At 44.4% G+C, this 23,809-nt stretch overlaps 1 protein-coding gene across 1 annotated transcript in view; it reads right to left on the reverse strand.

Annotated features, from left to right (window-relative positions):
- LOC106611717 (dystrophin-related protein 2) overlaps positions 1–23,809 on the reverse strand; it is a 237,994-nt gene that overhangs the window by 164,389 nt on the left and 49,796 nt on the right. Inside the window, exon 2 of the mRNA XM_014212218.2 lies at positions 18,679–18,811. The gene's annotated coding sequence lies outside the window, so the exon portion shown is untranslated. The remainder of the gene's footprint in view (positions 1–18,678; positions 18,812–23,809) is intronic.

A 23,809-nucleotide genomic window follows, 5' to 3' on the forward strand; every position in this document is an offset into this window, starting at 1 on the left:
CAGCTACACCACCATCCATAGCCTGACTAGACCCAGCCTCATCTACACCACCATCCATGATATGACTAGACCCAGCCTCAGCTACACCACCATCTCTAGCCTGACTAGACCCAGCCTCACCTACACCACCATCCATGATATGACTAGACCCAGCCTCATCACCATCAATGATATGACTAGACCCAGTCTCATCTACACCACCATCTATAGCATGACTAGACCCAGCCTCAGCTACACCACCATCCATGATATGACTAGACCCAGCCTCATCTACACCACTATCTGTAGCATGACTAGACCCAGCCTCATCTACACCACCATCTGTAGCATGACTAGACCCAGCCTCATCTACACCACCATCCATAACCTGACTAGACCCAGCCTCATCTACACCACTATCCATAACCTGACTAGACCCAGCCTCATCTACACCACCATCTGTAGCATGACTAGACCCAGCCTCATCTATACCACCATCCATGATATGACTAGACCCAGCCTCATCTACACCACCATCCATAACATGACTAGGCCCAGCCTCATCTACACCACCATCCATGATATGACTAGACCCAGCCTCATCTACACCACCATCTGTAGCATGACTAGACCCAGCCTCATCTACACCACCATCCATAACAGGACTAGACCCAGCCTCATCTACACCACCATCCATAACAGGACTAGAACCAACCTTATCTACACCACCATCCATGATACGACTAGACCCAGCCTCATCTACACCACCATCCATGATATGACTAGACCCAGCCTCATCTACACCACCATCCATGATATGACTAGACCCAGCCTCATCTACACCACCATCCATGATATGACTAGACCCAGCCTAATCTACACCACCATCTGTAGCCTGACTAGACCTTGTCTCATCTACACCACCATCTATAGCCTGACTAGACCCAGCCTCATCTACACCACCATCCATGATATGACTAGACCCAGCCTCATCTACACCACCATCTGTAGCATGACTAGACCCAGCCTCATCTACACCACCATCTGTAACATGACTAGACCCAGCCTCATCTATACCACCATCCATGATATGACTAGACCCAGCCTCATCTACACCACCATCCATAACATGACTAGGCCCAGCCTCATCTACACCACCATCCATGATATGACTAGACCCAGCCTCATCTACACCACCATCTGTAGCATGACTAGACCCAGCCTCATCTACACCACCATCCATAACAGGACTAGACCCAGCCTCATCTACACCACCATCCATAACAGGACTAGAACCAACCTTATCTACACCACCATCCATGATACGACTAGACCCAGCCTCATCTACACCACCATCCATGATATGACTAGACCCAGCCTCATCTACACCACCATCCATGATATGACTAGACCCAGCCTCATCTACACCACCATCCATGATATGACTAGACCCAGCCTAATCTACACCACCATCTGTAGCCTGACTAGACCTTGTCTCATCTACACCACCATCTATAGCCTGACTAGACCCAGCCTCATCTACACCACCATCCATGATATGACTAGACCCAGCCTCATCTACACCACCATCTGTAGCATGACTAGACCCAGCCTCATCTACACCACCATCTGTAACATGACTAGACCCAGCCTCATCTACACCACCATCTGTAGCATGACTAGACCCAGCCTCATCTACACCACCATCCATGATATGACTAGACCCAGCCTCATCTACACCACCATCTGTAGCATGACTAGACCCAGCCTCATCTACACCACCATCCATGCATGACTAGACCCAGCCTCATCTACACCACCATCCATAACATGACTAGACCCAGCCTCATCTACACCACCATCCATGCATGACTAGGCCCAGCCTCTGCTGTCTGCATCTCATTACCCCCTGCACTTTGACCTCGATTTCCCCCACTGGCGCTTGTACCCTCACCTTGTCTACGGCCTTTATGTGGGCACGCAAAGCTCTTATGCCCCAAATCCCCACACTCAAAACACTGTAGACTGTCTGTACTGGCAAACCCTGTGTAGAGCCCCTCCCCATGCCTCACTTTAAAATGCACATTTTACTGTTGTTCATTGTTATCCAGAAACACAAACACTTGCCTCCGGAACGAAACAACATGCTTAACGGCATCTGCCTGAAAACCTGCCGACAGTACACGAAACCCACTAACAAACTTACCAACCCGACTCAGTTCTTTCCTGATTTGATCATCTGTAATAAACGGAGGCAAATTAGCTGTTACCACTCTAGTCGAAGGACTCGACAGGGGAGAAATCGGCACCAACACATTCCTTACAAATATCCCGCTAGCAATTAGCCTACCCACCAAATTCACTCGTTTCATGAACACAACCACAGCTTTGTTCATTCTAGATGCAGAATGTATAAATTCAGCTCCTACCGGGCCTCCTGAGTGGCGCAGTGGTCTAAGGCACTGCATCTGAGTGTTACATTTACATTTAAGTCATTTAGCAGACGCTCTTATCCAGAGCGACTTACAAATTGGTGCATTCACCTTACGATATCCAGTGGAACAACCACTTTACAATAGTGCATCTAAATCTTTTAAGGGGGGGGGTTAGCAGGATTACTTTGTCCTATCCCAGGTATTCCTTAAAGAGGTGGGGTTTCAGGTGTCTCCGGAAGGTGGTGATTGACTCCGCTGTCCTGGCGTCGTGAGGGAGCTTGTTCCACCATAGGGGTGCCAGAGCAGCGAACAGTTTTGACTGGGCTGAGCGGGAACTGTGCTTCCTCAGAGGTAGGGGGGCCAGCAGGCCAGAGGTGGATGAGCGCAGTGCCCTCGTTTGGGTGTAGGGACTGATCAGAGCCTGAAGGTACGGAGGTGCCGTTCCCCTCACGGCTCCGTAGGCAAGCACCATGGTCTTGTAGCGGATGCGAGCTTCAACTGGAAGCCAGTGGAGAGAGCGGAGGAGCAGGGTGACGTGAGAGAACTTGGGAAGGTTGAACACCAGACTGGCTGCGGCGTTCTGGATGAGTTGTAGGGGTTTAATGGCACAGGCAGGGAGCCCAACCAACAGCGAGTTGCAGTAATCCAGACGGGAGATGACAAGTGCCTGGATTAGGACCTGCGCCGCTTCCTGTGTGAGGCAGGGTCATACTCTGCGAATGTTAGCTGTGCCACTAGAGATTCTGGGTTCAAGTCTAGGCTCTGTCGCAGAAGGCCGTGACTGGGAGACCCATGGGGCGGCACACAATTGGCCCAGTGTCGTCTGGGTTAGGGGAGGGTTGTGTTTCGGAGAACGCACAGCTCTCGACCTAGTCCGTACGGGAGTTGCAGTGATGAGACAAGACTGTAACTAACAACTGGATACCACAAATTGGGGAGAAGAAGGGGTTAAAAAAATAAAATACCTGTTCGCCTAGGGCGAGCAGAACCTCCTCCACCTTAACTCCAATCTTAGGAACACAGCTGAATCCATGGCGTAACGACAGAATCTCCTCCGCGCTAGGCTGCGAAGCCATTGCGCACACCAAACCCCAGGAAACTAAAAATCTTTCCTCTTCCTCCCTAACTTTGAAAAAAAACTGTGGGTACCAGTAAACTAACAGTGTGTTAAACCACCATAGAAAATAAAAATTGAAAGAAAACACCATGAAGAAATTCAAGAAAACCGCCTCTCAACTACCAAACACTCCCAGCATGCACTACGAGAAAGAGAAAGGAAGGAAGAGAGAGTGAGAGAGAGAGGGAGGAAGAGAGAGAAAGAGAGAGAGAGCGAGAGAGGGGGAAGAAAGAGAGAGCGAGAGAGGGGGAAGGAAGAGAGAGAGAGTGTGAGAGAGAAAATCTTTGACTATGTACAGACTCAGTGAGCATAGCCTTGCTATTGAGAAAGACCGTCAAATGCAGACCTGGCTCTCAAGAGAAGGTGGGTAATGTGCACACTGCCCACAAAATGAGGTGGAAACTGAGCTGCACTTCCAAACCTATATTTATGTTAATTTATTTTCCCGTTTGTACTTTTTGCACATTATTACAACGCTGTATATAATACATTTGAAAAGTCATTATTCTTTTGGAACTTTTGTCAGTGTAATGTTTCAACTTTTGTTTATTATCTATTTCACTTGCTTTGGCAAAGTAAACATATGTTTCCCATGTCAGTAAAGCCCTTAAATTGAAATTGAGAGGTAGGAAGAGAGAGTGTGTGTGAGAGACAGAGAGAGAGAGAGAGAGAGAGAGAGAGAGAGAGAGAGAGAGAGAGGAGAGAGAGTGTGAGAGACAGAGTGAGTGTGAGAGAGAGGTAGGAAGAGAGAGTTTGAGAGAGAGAGAGTGAGAGAGAGAGGAAGGAAGGAAGAGTGTGTGTGTGAGAGAGAGAGAGAGAGAGAGAGAGAGAGAGAGAGAGAGAGAGTGAGAGAGAGAGGAAGGAAGAGTGTGTGTGTGTGTGTGTGAGAGAGAGAGAGAGAGAGAGAGAGAGAGAGAGAGAGAGAGAGAGACACACACACTCTGAAGGCTATGCGCGAGAGCCTGAGTGATGCTCATGACCTCAGCGCTTACAGAGAGAGAGGCGAGAGCTATTTCTGAATCCACCATGAATCTTTCACAATTAGACAGCCTGATTGCCAGAGTCCTCTGTTGCTATGTGATGACAAGCTACCTTCACAACACATCCATTTATCTGCGTTTCTTAAAGGCTCTCATAAACAAAGTACCTAGAAACTTAAGTGAAGAAACCAACAGCTAATTTTCAATTTGGTGCTTTAATTGCTTTAATTGTCCATTTTGTGCTACAAAGGAGATGTAATTGATCCAAACTGTCAGCTCTACGGGAATTTACAAAAAACCAGCCTCACCTTTCCCTGTGCCTTGTCAGAAAACAACTACTGTACACATCTCCCATTTAGCCTAGTACAGTTCTTTCCCTATCACTCAAACTAAACTCAGCGCTTTACTCTGGCCGGCAGTGGTGTGACCACTGGAGTAGGTTGCTACATCTCTATCCTCCGGTATGCGCGTGGTTGAGACTCCCGTCCACCCATCCGTCCGAGGTGCTTGTCACGTCCTGCTGCCTGGCGCCATTACAGCGGCCATCACTCAAGCATTATTCATGGCCCTGGAAGAGTTTGTCAGGGGCTGTGCCCGCAGGTGCTGTGACAGCCCTCTCAATCACCCACAATCCCCAGTAGCTCCCCGCCAGCCCGATCCTACCGACACCACCACGATGGCAACCCACATCCCAGCCGACCTCTCTGCCTCCCATCCCCAGTCGAAGGGGAATCGACATCCCTCTGTGAGTTACTTACATACATAAATACTGCGGTGAATACCTTCATTTGGAATCTATGTGTTTCTGATGAAAGCCCGCCTGGCATCTGTCCGCCACACAAATAACAGCCAGCGCCACACATTTCAATGCCTAGCCTGTCCACGTCAGCATACTCCCGGGTGAAAGATTGCCAGGGGATTGTATTAACTTGTTTGTTCAATTTCACAGAGCCACATAACTCCTAGCGCCATCAGGTGCTCTCCCCCCCAAACCATTACTTTCTCCCTGTGATAGCTACCTAGCATACGCTACAATACACCAAGTAGGCCCAGAAACGTAATTTATACACAGCCATGCAGGTGCCGCCTTCATCTTTCTGTTGACAAAGTGAGGAGGGATACGCAGGGGGACTATTTACCTAATATTACTGCATTTGATACATTAACATAGATCGTATCACGGCTGTCATCGCGCCCCGCTTCTCAGCTCAATCACAGATATTAGAGAGAGTCAAGGTGAGTTGTCGGCCCGGCTGTTATTTTCGACTCCCTCCCCGACTATGTGAATAAGGTCCGTCGCATTACATTAGCTATATTCCAACACTTGGCTCCCGCTCAAATACATGATTAACTCTCCCTAAGTAGTATGGATGTATTGCTGCTTACAGAATATTCTACAGCTAGCCGCTGTGAAGTCCTGTAATTATTTTTAGCCACGGCGACGAACACCCAAAGTTCTTTGAAGTTCTGTGCCTTCAGAAAGTATTCATAACCCTTGACTTATTCCACATTTTGTTGTGTTCAGCCGGAATTAAAAATGGATTAAAAATATATATATTCTCACCGATCTACACACGATACCACATAATGACAAAGTGAAAACATGTTTGTTTTTTATCTTTGAAAATGTATTTAAAATGAAAGATAGAAATATCTAATTTGAATAAGTATTCACACCCCTGAGTCAACGTTAGAATCACCTTTGGCAGTGATTACAGCTGTAAGTCTTTCTGGGTAAATCTCTAAGTGTCACGTCCTGAACAGTAAAGGGGTATTTTGTTATTGTAGTTTGGTCAGGACGTGGCAGGGGGTGTTTGTTTTATGTGGTTCGGGGTTTGTTGGGCTATGTGCTTATGTAAGAGGGGTGTTTGTTTTATGTGTTCCGGGTTTTTTTGGTCTATGTTCTATGTAAGTGTATTTCTATGTTAGTTCTAGTCTTTCTATTTTTATGTTTAGTTAACGGGGTTGACCTTCAATTGGAAGCAGCTGCTCCTCGTTGCTTCTGATTGAAGGTCCTATGTATAGGGGTGTTTTTGTAATGGGATTTGTGGGTAGTTGTTTCCTGTTTTGTGTCTGTGCACATGACATGACATGACATGACATGACATGACATGACATGACATGACATGACATGACATGACATGACATGACAGGACTGTTTAGTGTTGGTTTGTATACGTGATTTGTTTGTTTTTCCTTCTTTTGAGTTAATAAAGAAGATGAGTATACACGTTCCCGTTGCACCTTGGTCCAATCTTTACGACGCCCGTTACACTAAGAACTTTGCACACCTGGATTGTACAATATTTGCACATTATTCTTTTAAAAATTCTTCAAGCTCTGTCAAGTTGGTTGTTGATCATTGCTAAACAGACATTTTCAAGTCAAGCCGATTTAAGTCAAAACTGTAACTAGGCCACTCAGGAATATTCAATGTTGTCTTGGTAAGCAACTTCAGTGTATTTTTGGCCTTGTGTTTAAGGTTATTGTCCTGCTGAAAGGGGAATTTGTCTCCCAGTGTTTTCGTAAAGAGGAGACCAAGGTGCAGCGTGGTGAGTGCTCATGTTCCAATATTTATTTTAACTCAGAAAACTAAATCAAAACAATAAACAACAGAAAACGAACATCACGTTCTGCATGCTATACTAAGCTGTACAAAAACCAGATCCCACACTGAAGGAGGGGAAAAGGGCTGCCTAAGTATGATTCCCAATCAGAGACAACGATAGACATCTGCCTATGATTAGGAACCATACTCGGCCAATCAAAGAAAAAGACAACATAGAAATATAACACAGACTGCCCACCCCACACCCTGACCTAACAAAATAGAGAAATAAACCGTCTCTCTCAGGTCAGGGTGTGACAAGTGTCTGTTGGAAAGCAGACTGAACCAGGTGTTCCTCTAGGATTTTGCCCCTGCTTAAATCTATTTTGTTCATTTTTTTTTTTTTTTACTCCCTTGTCCTTACCGATGACAAGCTTACCCATAACATGATGCAGCCACCACCATGCTTGAAAATGCAAAGAGTGGTACTCAGTAATGTGTTGGATTTTCCTCAAATATAACGCTTGTATTCAAAACATAAAGCTAATTTCTTTCTAACATTTTATGCAGTTTTACTTGAGAGCATTTAAAAAAATATTGTTATTCTGTAGAGGCTTCCTTCTTTTCACTCTGTCATTTAGGTTAGTACTGTGGAGTAACTACAATGTTGTTGAAATTCACTGCTCAAATGAGGGACCTTACAGATAAATTGTATGTGTGGGGTACAGAGATGAGGCAGTCATTCAAAAATCATGTTAACTGTTTGCTTACAGCTATTAACCAGGCAGTAGCACTGTTGACCCTATGTTGTTTCTCCACAACTGAGAGTGAAATTGATTTTTTTTTAAATGTTTGATAGAAAATATGTTATAAGAAGACCTCTCTGTGTACCTGTCTGTCTGTCTGTCTGTCTGTCTGTCTGTCTGTCTGTCTGTCTGTCTGTCTGTCTGTCTGTCTGTCTGTCTGTCTGTCTGTCTGTCTGTCTGTCTGTCTGTCTGTCTCTGTCTCTCTCTGTCTCTCTCTGTCTCTCTCTGTCTCTCTCTGTCTCTCTCTCTCTGTCTGTCCGTCTCTCTGTCTGTCTCTCTGTCTCTCTCCGCCTCCTCCCTCCTTCCATCGCAGGCCCTCTAAATGCCCCAGCTGAGGATCATATCCGTGTGGATTTGTTTACTCTCTTTCCCACACATTGTTCGGGCTCACATGATCATGGCCTTGTCTCCCTCCCCACTCTCCCCCCTCCCGCCCCTAGACCTGCAACACACAATGCATTTAATAATTTTCATCCAGCCCCACACACACCCAGCCAGCAGTCAGTCAGTCTGACTTCCCTTCATGTTCCCGGCCCTATCAGACAAGCCATGGCTTCTCCTCTGAGGTAGATATCTACGTCTGCTCAGTTCCGGGTGTGTTGTCATTTAGGTATGTTTGACCTGCTGGAGCCAATTCAATCAGTTTCTACCCACAAGTAATATCCTCCCACCTGCCCTTATCTCTGGCTGTAAATTAGAGAGCACCAGCTTGTAGAGCCCAGAAGCAGAGCAGCACAACTATTCTCAGTGTTGGGGAGAATGGTAAATACAGAGTGTTAGCAAGGTTGTGGGGTATTGTGTAAGAGACTATGAGGCGGTGGGGACTTTGCCTTGGCGACGCAGCTGGGGTAGCAGCCCATGCCCCTTTATACCCAGGGCTGGCAGGCTGGCAGCACATCACAGTCTTAGCTTCACAGACTCTGGTTCTGGCACGCTCAGTCGGACTGGCCGGGCGGGGGGATGCTGCCTCGATGCTCCAGATCCGCCTCTGGAGTCGCAGCCTTTTAGAATCTTATCTTGCTCTGAGACATTTGAGGAGAGCTTGCTGTACTTTGCCAAGAAGTACACAGCAGTGAGATTGCGTCTCCCGCTCTCTCTCTCCTCTCCCTTATCTAGGTTGCTTTAGAACTCGGGACAGGAGATTGACAAAGGCCTGTTTAGGTTGGAAGTTTAGTTCCCTGCGCTTCCATGTTGTTGATACAAATGGGCATGAAAAATACTACTGCTCCTCAGCTGTGTGCCATAAGGCAATGCCTTAATTTCTTTGTGTGCAGGACAGATGAAATTACCCTCTCTTAAAGTAAATGTCTGTTGTTTCCAGATTTCTATGAAATATGACCTATAATTAATTATAAAATGAGTGAAATACGTTTCCTTCCAAAAAAATGTAATTAAAAACAGTACCAGTCAAAAGTTTGGACACTCATTCAAGGGTTTTTCTTTATTTTTACTATTTATTTTCTACATTGTAGAATAAAACTATGAAATAACACATATGGAATCATGTAGTAACCAAAAAAGTGTTCAACAAATCAAAAAATATTTTATATTTGCGATTCTTCAAAGTAGCCACCCTTTGCCTTGATGACAGCTTTGCACACTCTTGGCATTCTCTCAACCAGCTTCATGAGGTAGTCAGTTGTGTTGTGACAAGGAAGGGGTGGTATACAGAAGATAGCCCTATTTGGTAAAAGACCAAGTCCATATTATGGCAAGAACAGCTCAAACTAGCAAAGAGAAACGACAGTCCATCATTACTTTAGGACATGAAGTTCAGTCAATATGGAAAATTTCAAGAACTTTGAAAGTTTCTTCAAGTGCAGTCGCAAAAAACATCAAGCGCTATGATGAAACTGGCTAACATGAGGACCGTCACAGGAAAGGAAGACCCAGAGTTACAACACATCTCCAGGCTGTGTTAGGGCTATTTGACCAAGAAAGACAGTGATGTAGTGATGCATCAGATGACCTGGCCTCCACAATCCCCCAACCTCAACCAAATTGAGATGGTTTGGGATGAGTTTGACCGCAGAGTGAAGGGAAAGCAGCCAACAAGTGCTAAGCATATGTTGGAACTCCTTCAAGACTGTTTGAAAAGCATTCCAGGCGAAGCTGGTTGAGAGAATGCCAAGAGTGTGCAATGCTGTCATCAAGGCAAAGGGTGGCTACTTTGAAGAATCTCAAATATAAAATACTTTTTGATTTGTTGAACACTTTTTTGGTTACTACATGATTCCATATGTGTTATTTCATAGTTTTGATGTCTTCACTATTATTCTACAATTTAGAAAATAGTAAAAATAAAGAAAAACCCTTGAATGAGTAGGTGTGTCCAAACCTTTGATTGGTACTGTATGTTAAAAAGCAGCTTGTTGGAAGGGTGTGGGCGTTCCCCAACAACAGAATGGGCATCTACCGGTCATAAAAAATATTCATGCGAGTCGATTATTGATTGTCCAGCTTTGCCAATGAGGCAGGATGAAATCATTCTCTATGAGGAAGTAGCAAGCATTTTTTAAATAGTCTGTTTGATATCTAAGTTTAAAATTGTTTTTTTTATACCGTTTTTTTATCCAATAAAAAAATTGGCAATAAAGACGAGTCAACAACATTATTTGGGTATGAGTTAACAGAATATTGACTTTTAAAAGTCAGATTTTCACAGAATAATGACTTTAATGTCAAATAAAATAAAATGGTATTTGTCACATCTGCCGAATACAGCAGGTGTAGACTTTACCGTGAAATGCTTGCTAATGAGCCCCTGCTTATGAGCCCTTGCTTATGAGCCCTTCCCAACAATGCAGAGCAACAAAAAAATATATAATTAAAACGAAAATAGTAACACAAGAGGAATAAAATACGCAAGAATGGAGCAATATACCGAAAGTACCAGTACCAGATCAATGTGCAGGGGAATGAGGTATTTGAGGTAGATACTGTATGTACACTGCTGGCCTGCTTCTGAAGCTAAGCAGGGTTGGTTCTGGTCAGTCCCTGGATGGGAGACCAGATGCTGCTGGAAGTGGTGTTGGAGGGCAAGTAGGAGGCACTCTTTCCTCTGGTCTAAAAAAGATCCCAATGCCCCAAGGCAGTGATTGGGGCCACTGCCCTGTGTAGGGTGCTGTCTTTTGGATGGGATGTTAAACATGTGTCCTGACTCTCTGAGGTCATTAAAGATCCCATTGCACTTATCATAAGAGTAGGGGTGTTAACCCCGGTGTCCTGGCTAAATTCCCAATCTGGCCCTCATACCATCATGGTCACCTAATCATCCCTAGCTTCCAATTGGCTCATTTCTCGCCCCTCCTCACACCTGTAACTATTCCACAGGTTGTTGCTGTAAATGAGAATGTGTTCTCAGTCAACTTACCTGGTAAAATAAATAAAATAAAAAACATGAAGGCAGGGTAAAGTGACTAGGCATCAGGATAGATGATAATAAGAGTAAAATATTGAACAGATTAGCAGCAGCATATGATGAGTGTTAAAGTGTGCTGTGTTTGTGTTCTGTCGGTATATGTGTGTGTGTGCGCGCATATGTCCCTATTCTCCTGTGTCACAGAATGTTCAGAGCCAACTGTTTACTTTAGAGGGAGCTAATATAGTATGGCAGTCCTCCTGCCGGTATGCTAATGCTAACATCTCATGCTAATGCTAACCTCTCATGCTAATTTTAACCTCCCATGCTAATGCTAACCTTGCTGATGCTAACCAATCATAAACTAATCTCTAAAGATATACATAGGCTTCTAATCAAGCCTTTCCTGTCGCCTCCAAACTTCCTTTTCACTAGTCTTGGCTTCAACCGATATGTTTTAATCACAGATTTTTCTATAACTACCATATCATAATCCATGTGTTACTGTGGAATTACAGAAATTAGTATTTTTTTGTGACATTTAGAGTATTCTAGACATACTGATTTGTCATCATATTCTTTTTTATTTAGCCATATATTTAAACCAAGTAGTCCATTTCATTGATGCACAATTCTCTTTTCTGTGGGAGACATGGCTACGGGGGCAGATACATAGGACAATCAAATGAGATGATACAAATCACTTTGTAGAGGACCTAGAAAACTGCAGACCACAGAATCTCTGATTGTCCATTTATAGACCGTGACACTCTCACCACCACTGGTGCTCCACTGACCCGTAACTCACACCCACCAGCTGAAAACACCCAGTCACCCACTCTCTATGTCCCCAAAGTCACTCTCAACAACCCTACACCAGAATGTCTCAGAGGAGTTTTCTGCTTTACATGCCTCTCCCCTCTGCTCCTCCTCCCACCTCCTCTCCCCTCTCTCACTCCATTATAGGAGCCAGCGGCCCCAGTGCATGTGCACTCCTCTGGACGCCTAGTGGAGCGCAGCGGGCCTGAAGATGAGCTAATGTGGCGTTGTCTCCCCGCCAGTGCTCTCCCCGGATCCTACTGGCCCTCCGATCCTTCCTCTCTGTGCTTCTTCCTTCAGTTAGCATCCAGGCTTATCTCTATTGTCTCCTCTGCTCTAGAGGCTGGCTTTTAATCCGGTGGGATGGGGATGGGGGTGGGCATGAGGGTGAGCATGGCGATGGCAGGGAACAGACTGTGAATGTTGAGCTCTCAATGGAACGCCTGCCTGGCTATTTATTCACTCTCCCCCAGTGAACATTGTGTGTGTGTGTGTGTGTGTGTGTGTGTGTGTGTGTGTGTGTGTGTGTGTGTGTGTGTGTGTGTGTGTGTGTGTGTGTGTGTGTGTGTGTGTGTGTGTGTGTGTGTGTATATGTGTGTGTGTGTGTGTGTGAGAAGGAGAGAGAGAAAGAGAGAGCGAGAGATAGTGTCAGTATGTGTTTGTTATGGGGGTCAAATGTGATGCGTGTGTTGGTGTTTGCGTTTATGTGGGGGTGGAAGCGCGTGTGTGTAAGTGTGTGTATTTGGGGGATGCTGATGGATGTGTGTCTGTTAAGTTAACAGCCACACAACATTTGTCTGAGCTGAGAAATGTTTCCCGTGTGCGTATGGGCGCCCTCGTGTTCACTCACGCACGTCAGCCTGTGTACGCCTGTGTGAAATTAAATCCATGTCAGCAGGCAGGCGTTCAGATAAGATTAACAGGACTTGACATTTTCTAGTTTAGAGACAGATGCTTGCTCCAATTCCTCCTTCGGGAAACATCCCTCCTTTCTTCTGCTCTCCTGCAAATGAAATTCATTTCATATCTTTCTCACTTCGCCAATACAGTGATCAAAAGGATTTATTTTTCACCATTAAATAAAGTAAAAATATGTTCTGACACAGAGCCATGATTAGGAAGGCCTGGGTAAGTTCAAGACAGTCGTTTTATCCAATCTGGAGGTTCCAGAATGGCTGCCTTAGCCAGGATTCGCTGTATGGATTTACCTCAGGAGACAGACCATACAGTATACCAGTGATATTAGCCTCACTGTGATTCTCTGTCTCTTCCCTCCCACTGCAACAACTTGTTCCACTGAAATCCCCGGGGAGTCACTACCTGAACCTGCGACAAAAATAATCTACATATGGGCAGTACCAAAAATAAGCTATATATGGACAGTACCAAGAATAATCTACATATGGGCAGTACAAAAAATAAGCTATATATGGGCAGTACCAAAAATAAGCTACATATGGGCAGTACCAAAAATAAGCTACATATGGGCAGTACCAAAAATAAGTGATCTAACGATTTTGTATCTTCACACCAAAGTCTGCAGAGCCGGGATGGTTGTATTCCCCTTATATATAACATTCTATTGGTTGCAAGAATTTTGTATATGAATTAAAATAGAACTGTACGTTTTGAATCCAGCGTTGTTTTGTGTATCAGTTCATAAACCATGTGCCATGGAATTGATACATTGAAAATCTCCTCCCAACTTTTATGGCGCAGCTGTCAATTTTATGGTCCTTAAATTAAACTGGTATACTTTTTATTTATAACAATTTTCTTTAGCCAATTTTGGTCTTTAATGCAGGGCCGACAGACAAGTTCCCTACCTTCTCCCCCTTCCACTTACTTCTTCCATTTTCACGGTAATGCTGCAGTCAGTTTGTTTTCATTTTGAGTAGAGCAGACATCTCCATATACTTTTGTTAACTGCATTTGTGACATAACTAGGTCATTTACATATTACTGAGAATATGGATGTGTGACATAACTCGTTCAATAACTAGTTCATTTACACTCATCATATTACTGAGAATATGGATGTGTGACATAACTCGTTCAATAACTAGTTCATTTACACTCATCATATTACTGAGAATATGGATGTGTGACATAACTCGTTCAATAACTAGTTCATTTACACTCATCATATTACTGAGAATATGGATGTGTGACATAACTCGTTCAATAACTAGTTCATTTACACTCATCATATTACTGAGAATATGGATGTCGTTCTGAACTCTTTAAGTGTGCTGTTCTATCGAAGCTGGGAGCAGCAAGACATTTTTCTTGCTTACGAGCAGGGATTGCCTGCACTATAGTACAGCTCTGGGCCCAACCCTGTCTTGTTTAATCAGAGTAAATTGATCATCATTTTGAAATCGACCATCGAGACAAGAACCTTGAATAGCGTTAAAATAAATTAGATCATCATTGCATAAGTACAGTGGATGTAGTGTAGTGTGTCATCAATGAAAAGTAATATGGGTTTCTATTCTGCCTGCTGATGCGGATAGAGCTGTTTCAAATGTGAATCTGGCGTCGTTGGTTAATCTAAGTTGATGTGGCTGAAACACATTGGGGAGCCAATCATCGTAAGGGCTCGACGAGTCAGGATGAATGATGCTTTCTCAGCACCTTCGTTGTAGAACTGCTTTGGAGTGTGTGTGTGTGTGTGTGTGTGTGTGTGTGTGTGTGTGTGTGTGTGTGTGTGTGTGTGTGTGTGTGTGTGTGTGTGTGTGTGTGTGTGTGTGTGTGTGTGTGTGATGGAGAGTAGGGGAAGTGTGAAGCCATTGATCCGTGTGTGTATGTGTTGTGTTGGAAGTGTGATCAGTGGTGTGTGTGTGTGTGTGTCTGTCAGTGTGTGTGTTGGGAGTTTGGTCAGTGTTGTGTGTATGTGGTAGGAGTGTTGCTGTATGTCACAGCCAAAGGCAGAGAGTTTATTCACATTCTCCAGGTTTCCCAGCAGGCTTAGCACCTGATTCCTAATCCCAGGGAGCGCTGAGTAATTGTCAGGGAGGGATTGGAAACCAGGTCCACCCTCCGCTCTCTAAGAACACCACCAAATTGCCATTCATTAGCCAGGAACTAATCCCTTATGGTGCCAGACACTGCTCGGGAGAAGACTTCCTTGCCGGAGGGGTCTTTGCGATGAAGGACGTTGCTAGCAATCAATGAGGATTTTTGCATGTGTTTTCTCTGTGTGAGAAACTGAGGTTTCGTCAGTGTGGGTGTTTGTGTGTTTATGTGTGTGGTTAGCTATGTGTTTGTTTGTTTGTGTGTGTGTGTGTGTGTGTGTGTTCCACAGCTTGTCACATTTATGAATCTCTTCATCGTCATTTTTGGATTTGATTTGTCAGGTGGTCAGACGTGTCTCAGCCCTCCGGGGTGGAACTAATGAACGAATGCAATTATCCGCTGGATTGAACCTGTTACTGTTTTGATACACACTGTCTGCGCCACGCTTGATTAGCCGATGTACTTGACCACAAGCAACACTGTCTTTAGGGATGCTAAGGGTTTAGCAAGGGTCTCAAACACAAATATGACGCGATATTATTCTATATTGGCTGGTAAAATTATAAATGATAAAGGGGCTTGAAGAAGTGCTCAGCTGTTTTGGAAAGACTACGGATAGCATTCTGTTATTTCGCTGAAGTCACAGAACAGAAGTCTTATTTACAGTGCATTCAGAAAGTATTCACAACCCTTGACTTTTTCCACATTTTGTTGTGTTACAGCCTGAATTTAAAATGGATTACATTTAGGTTTGGCCTATAGACAATATCCCATAATGTCAAAGTGGAGTTATGTTTTTATAATCTTTTACAAATTCCTAAAAAATGAAATGCTGCAATGTCTTGAGTCAATAAGCATTCAACCCCTTTGTTAAGGCAAGCCAAAATAAGTTCAGGAGTAAAAATGTGCTTAACAAGTTGCATGGACTCGCTCTGTGTGCCATAAAAGTGTTTAACACACTGCAGACCTGACAATAACGCCTAGGAATGGCTGTCATGAGCCCTGCGCTCAACCCCTACTTTGACTGGCACTTGTGTGTTATAGTCGTTGCTACGCTTCACAGTCGAGGCCAACATTTCATATGGAAAATTGATATGTTATTGGTGAGTGTGATATTGGTGAGTTTATCAGGTGACACCTGGAGATTGAATGAAATGTCTTTCTGTTCGGTTGACTTTGAACAAGACAACATCACCGCTTTGATCAGGTCTCCGGGGAACCCAGTAACCCAGGTCCTGTGTCACATGCTTGGCTTGAGAAATCACCTCTCTCTCTGTCTTTCTGTCTCGCTCTCTCACTCACTCTTTCCTACTCTCTCTGTCTCTATCTCCTTCTCTTCCTCTCGCTCTGGATCTCTCCCTCTCTCTCTGTATCTGTATCTCTCTCTCTTTGTATCTATCTCTCTGTATCTCTATCTCTCTCCCTATAGCTCTCTCTCTCTCTCTCTCTCTCTCTCTCTCTCTCTCTCTGTAGCTCTCTCTATCTGTTTCTCTCTCTCTCTCTCTGTATCTATCTCTCTGTATCTATCTCTCTCTGTAGCTCTCTCTATCTGTTTCTCTCTCTGTATCTCTCTGTCACTATCTGACTCTTTCCCTCTCTCTCTCCCTCCCTCCCTTCCTCCCTCCCACTCTCTCTCTCTCCCTCATCTCTCCCCCTCTGCATCTATTTCCCTCTCTCTGTATCTACAGTTGAAGTCGGAAGTTTACATACACCTTGGCCAAATACAAACTCAGTTTTTCACAATTTCTTGACATTTAATCCTAGTAAAAATTCCCTGTCTGAAGTCAGTTAGGATCAACACTTTATTTTAAGAATGTGAAATTTCAGAATAATAGAAGAGAGAATTATTTATTTCAGCTTTTATTTCTTCATCACATTCCCAGTGGGTCAGCAGTTTACATACACTCAATTAGTATTTGGTAGCATTTCCTTTAAATTGTTTAACTTTGGTCAAACGTTTCGAGTAGCCTTCCACAAGCTTCCCACAATAAGCTGTGTGAATTTTGGCCAATTCTTCCTGACAGTGCTGGTGTAACAGAGTGAGGGTTGTAGGCCACCTTGCTCACATACACTTGTTCAGTTCTTCCCACAAATTTTCTATAGGATTGAGGTCAGGGCTTTGTGATGGCCACTCCAATACCTTGACTTTGTTGTCCTTAAGCCATTTTGCCACAACTTTGGAAGTATGCTTGGGGTCATTGTCCATTTGGAAGACCCATTTGCGACCAAGCTTTAACTTCCTGACTGATGTCTTGAGATGTTGCTTCAATATAGCCACATCATTTTCCTCACACATGTTGCCATCTATTTTGTGAAGTGCACCAGTCCCTCCTGCAGCAAAGCACCCCCACAACATGATGCTGCCACCCCCGTGCTTCACAGTTGGGATGGTGTTCTTTGGCTTGCAAGCCTCCCCTTTTTCCTCCAAACATAACGATGGTCATTATGGCCAAACAGTTCGATTTTTGTTTCATCAGACCAGAGGACATTTCTCCAAAAAGTGGCCTTTCAAGTTATGTCGATATAGGACTCGTTTTACTGTGGATATAGATACTTTCATACCTGTTTTCTCCAGAATCTTCACAAAATCCTTCTGTTCTGAGATTGATTTGCACTTTGCGCACCAAAGTACGTTCATCTCTAGGAGACAGAACGCGTCTCCTTCCTGAGTGGTATGACGGCTGCATGGTCCCATGGTGTTTATACTTGCGTATTATTGTTTGTACAGATGAACGTGGTACCTTCAGGCATTTGGAAATTGCTCTCAAGGATGAACCAGACTTGTGGAGGTCTACAATTTTCCCATGATGTCAAGCAAAGAGGCATTGAGTTTGAAGGTAGGCCTTGAAATACATCCACAGGTACACCTCCAATTGACTCAAATGATGTCAGTTAGCCTATCAGAAGCTTCTAAAGCCATGACATCATTTTCTGGACATCATCAAGCTGTTTAAAGGCACAGTAAACTTAGTATATGTAAACTTCTGATCCACTGGAATTGTGATACAGTGAATTATAAGTGAAATAATCTGTCTGTAAACAATTGTTGGAAAAATGTACTTGTATCATGCACAAAGTAGATGTCCTAACCGACTTGCCAAAACTATAGTTTGTTAACAAGAAAGTGTATGTGTATGTAAACTTCCGACTTCAGCTGTATTTCCCTCTCTCTGTATCTCCCTCTCTCTGTATCTATCGCCTTCTCTCTGTATTTATCTCCCTCTCTCTGTATCTATCTCCCTCTTTCTGTATCTACAGTATCTCCCTCTCCCTATTTCTCTGTATCTATCTCCCTCTCTCTCGTTCTTTCTCTCTCCCCAATTCAATGGTCTTTATTAGCATATGAAACATATGTTAACATTGCCTAAGCAAGTGAAATAGATAATAAACAAAAGTGAAATAAACAACAACAAAAAATGACAGTAAACATTACACTCACAAAAGTTTCAAAGGAATAGAGACATTTGAAATGTCATATTATGGCTATGTATTATGTCTCTGTCTCTCTCTAAACATCATGAGAGGATAGGACTTAGAACTATGGAGGGAAAACAACACAGAACAGCGATCTCTCCACAACCAAAGAAATTAAATCGGTCACTAGTGATAAATTACCCAGTGGTGAAGACGTGATTGACGTGGCTGCAGATTCAGCGTCTCTGTGGAATTGGGTCAACACGTCTCTTCCCAGAGGTGGGCCAGTCGCTGGTGTCCAATGGTGCTCTCCTTCTCTCCTCAGAGGGGGGACCTATGGAGGGAAGTGAGGAGGGTGAGAGAGAGACAGAGATAGAGAACGAGAGAGGGAGAGAGAGACCTTGATTTTGGCCAAAATTACCTGAATGGACTATCACTAGCAAGGACTATCAAAAAAATTAACTTTGAACAAACCAAAACCTGCAGAAAATACACAGCGGAACCTGGAAATACTATCCAACACAACACTGGGTGAGTAATGTTCCGCCAAAAAGTAAAAGACAATAATCTCTAGGCAATTGTGTTACTTAAAGCTTAATAAATAAGGCTCCTAAACGACCAAGCTGCTAGGAAAGAAACTGACCTGGCTGCAACTTCAATCAGCACTGAAGTTTGAAGTGAGATGTGTGAAAAGGAGGGCGGAAGGTGGAGATTGACGGCTGTCTGAGAGAGCTGTCTGCTCTACGGACTGAGGTGAGAGAACTTAAAGAGGCACACATGGCACTGAATGAAGAGGTGAGAAAGCTGAGGTGTGACAGAGAGCAGGACACTCCCCCAGACAAGCCAGCAGAACAGCCCACCTCAGACCTGGACCACAACACCACAATAGGACAGACAACACAGGATCCCCTAGCCACATCATAATTCACACAGGCACAAATGACCTGAGGGCCCAGCAGGAAAGGGTGGCAACAGCACTCAAGGTAGTGATTGAAAAAGCTTCTTCCACTTTCCCCAACGCACAAGTGGTTATCTCCACCCTGCTACCACGAAAATACTTTCACCCTGCCACAATATAGTAGGTGACCACCATACAGCAGGTGACCACCATACAGCAGGTGACCCCCATACAGCGGGTGTCCACCATACAGCGGATGACCACCATGCAGCGGGTGGCCACCATACAGCGGGTGACCACCATGCAGCAGGTGACCCCCATACAGCGGGTGACCCCCATACAGCAGGTGACCACCATACAGAGGGTGACCCCCATACAGCGGGTGACCCCCATGCAGCGGGTGACCACCATACAGCGGGTGACCCCCATGCAGCGGGTGACCCCCATACAGCGGGTGACCCCCATGCAGCGGGTGACCACCATACAGCGGGTGACCCCCATGCAGCGGGTGACCCCCATACAGCGGGTGACCACCATACAGCGGTTGACCCCCATGCAGCGGGTGAATGCAAGCATTTTGTGAGACTGTTCCTCAAAACCTAATGTCTACCTGGCCCACCACTCCACCCTGGCCTTTACGACCAGGTCCGCATCTACAAGGCAGCAATCCTAACTTTTGCCAGGACCGTGAAGGACATCACCCTCAACCGTAGCCCCAGCACCTCACAGAGCAACGGAACCCCCGCCCAGACCAGTGAGACACCTGCAACAAGAGAACCCACACCAAGAGGACTTACACCCAGACCACAGCATCACCAGCCACACCCCAACCAGCTAAGACCACCCCTAGCAAACCCTGGCCACACCCTATATAGGCCCCCCCATATCAGACCTATGCCCCTTCTGCCCACCGCATGCCCCCGCCCCTACGGCAAGGACCTCAGCATGACAGCAGGACATATGCCCAGGCCGTGAGCAGAGCTACAGGCCCAACCCCCACTAATACACCCACCCAAGCCCAGTCCTGTGACCGAAGAGGTATGTATCAGATGCTCAACATGCTCTGCTCACATCTACTGTGATGGTCTGTGCCTAAACCACACAAAAATAACACTAGACACTATGGAACACAAAGCTTTTACTATCTCATCCTGGAATATACAAGGTCTGAGGTCATCTGCCTTTGGCCTAAAGAGCAGGAACCCAGACCTCACCAAAGAAATTGTAAATGCAGACATGGTCATCCTACAAGAAACAAGGTATAAAGGAGACGGACCCACTGGTTGCCCGCTAGGTTACAGAGAGCTAGTAGTCCCACCCACCAAACTACCAGGTGTGAAACAGGGAAGAGACTCAGGGGGTAGGCTCATTTGGTATACAGCAGACCTAACCTACTCTATTAAATTAGTCAAAACAGGAACATTATACATCTGGCTAGAAACTAATAAAGGAAATGACCTCAACATGTGCTAAAAATGTCCTTGTGTGCTACCTATATCCTCCCAATAGAATCCCCATACTTTAACGATGATAGCTTCTCCATCCTAGAGAGGGAGATCAACAATTTCCAGGCCCAGGGACATGTACTAGTCTGTGGCGACCTAAATGCCAGAACTGGACAAGAACCTGACACCCTCAGCACACAGGGGGACAAACACCTACATGGAGGTGACAGCATTCCCTCCCCCATAGACACAACATCGACAACATAACCAACAAAAACGGGTCACAACTCCTGAAGCTCTGTCGGACGCTGTGTATGTGCACAGTCAATGGCAGGCTTCGAGGGGAGTCCTATGGTAGGTACATCTATAGCTCATCTCTTGGCAGTAGTATTGTAGACTACTTTATCACTGACCTCAACCCAGAGTCCCTCAGAGCGTTCACAGTCAGCCCACTGACACCCCTATCAGATCACACCAAAATAACACTCTACTTGAACAGAACTATGCTCAATCATGAGGCATCAAAGCTAAAGGAACTGAATAATATTAAGAAATGCTAAAGATGGAAGGAAAGTAGAGTGGAAATCTACCAAAAAACCAATTAAATCACTTCTAGACAATTTCCTGGACAAAATGTTTCACTGTAATAGTGAAGGTGTAAACTCGCCAGTAGAAAACCTAAACAGTATATTTGTCCTCTCAGCTTCCCAATCAAATCTAAAAATGTCAAGGAGACAACCTAAGAAAGTTAACAACAACGACAAATGGTTTGATGAAGAATGCAAAAACCTAAGAAATAAAATGAGAAACCTATCCAACCAAAAACATAGAGACCCAGAAAACCTGAGTCTATGCCTTCACTATGGTGAATTACTAAAACAATACAGAAATACACTACGGAAAAAGAAGGAACAGCACATCAGAAATCAGCTCAATGTAATAGAATCTAACCACTTCTGGGAAAATTGGAAAACTCTAAACAAACAACAGCATGAAGAGTTATCTATCCAAATGGAGATGTATGGATAAACCACTTATCCAGTCTTTTTGGCTCTATAGCAAAAAACAAACAGCAAAAACATATACATGATCAAATTCAAATCTTAGAATCAACTATTATAGACTACCAGAACCCACTGGATTCTCCAATTACACTGAATGAACTACAGGACAAAATACAAACCATGCAACCCAAAAAGGCCTGTGGGGTTGATGGTATCCTAAATGAAATGATAAAATATGTGACCCGTTTCAGGAAACCAGGCGTATGTCACGGGTCACTACTTCACAGGAGAGACGTTTGAAAGTAAACTTTTTTTATATCAAAATGCATTTTTTGCCAGAAATGCCTTCTCAAACATGTGAACTTTCATATGCCTTAATAACAAACTTGAATGCCATCTGTGAATACAAATACAACTGTTAAATTATGAGCCTAGTTGGTTTAGCCACAGAAAAAGTCAGCAACCTTCCCGCTAGCCATGATTGGCTGACATAATGAGTGGGCTGGACATGCCGAGAGATGAGTTTGGATTCGTCTGCCATATAGCACGCTTCTGTCTATTTGAGCTGTTCAGTATGTCTAGGTAATCTTGTCTAACGTGGCTTTTTAAAAAATGTATCATGTAGTAAAACTGCATAAGTGTTGCTCTCCACTTTCTGGAGGACCGAGTTTTGAAATCAGTGGAATTCGAGTATGATAGCTAAGGAGATGGAGAAAACGCCTGTTTCTGGATTACATCTTCAAACTAAGGGAGATACGTCCATCCATGAATGATGAATACGGATAAGATAGTCTAGCTAGCTACATTTTCAGATATTACACGTTTCTAATTTTGACAGAAAGTGGTTTCATTTCAAGTTAAAGTGTACTGTTAGCTAGCTAGCTAACGTTAGCTGGCTGGCTCGCTAGCTAACATTACATGTATGATCTTATTATTCGTATCTCTGAGCCATTTCCTTGGCTAGCTATAGCCTAATGTTAGCTAGCAGATTCATGCAGGAGGATACCTAGTCAGTTGTACAACTGAATGCCTTCAACTGAAATGTGTCTTCCAACCCCTCTGAATCAGAGAAGTGTGGGGGGCTACCTTGATAGACATCCACGTCTTCGGCGCCCGGAGACAGTGAGTTAACTGCCTTGCTCAGGGGTAGAACGACAGATGTTTACCTTGTCACCTCGGGGATTCTATCCAGCAACCTTTCTGTTACTGGTCCAATGCTCTAACCACTACGCTTCCTGCCTCCCCTAGTAACGTTATGAGTTGAGATTATGGTTCATTGTTTACCTAGCTAGCTAGCTAGCTAACATTAGCTGGCTGGCTCACTAGCTAACGTTACGTGTATGATTATTGTTTGTATTGCCGAGCCATTTGCTCTGCTAGCTATAGCCTAATGTTAGCTAGCTAAAAATGTACCTGGTTGGTTAGCTACCTGCAGATTCATGCAGAGTAGGAACGTCATGAGTTGGGATTATGGTTCATTGTTTACCAAGCTAGCTAGTTACATGTCTTAACAGGTGCGTTCGTAAATTCAGTCTGGCCATCTACTCCGATTTTCGAGCACTCCCGAGCTGACAAGGTAAAAATCTGTCGTTCTGCACCTGAACAAGGAAGTTAACCCACTGTTCCTAGGCCGTCATTGTAAATAAGAATTTGTTCTTAACTCACTTGCCTAGTTAAATTAAGGGTGCAATAAAAAAATTAAACAGTTACAGTCACCAACGCTCTGGATAACATGAAAACAGCCTAACCAGCTCTGCTAGGGTGAGTGAAATGGTCAGTTTGAGGTGATTTCTCATTTGTGTCTGGAAGTAGCAAGCTAGCCAATGTTAGCTTGGGTGCTTGACTGCCTTTGTGAGGTCAGAACGTTCGGATCAACCTTACTCATCGGCCAGAGCGTCCAGTTTGCACTCTGAACGCTCCGAGAGCAAAACGCTCTGAATTTACAAACGGACAATCTGACAGCACAGTTGCAGTCACCAACGCTC

This window comes from Salmo salar, chromosome ssa09 (genome assembly GCF_905237065.1).
Source record: "Salmo salar chromosome ssa09, Ssal_v3.1, whole genome shotgun sequence".
Lineage (NCBI taxonomy): Eukaryota > Metazoa > Chordata > Actinopteri > Salmoniformes > Salmonidae > Salmo > Salmo salar.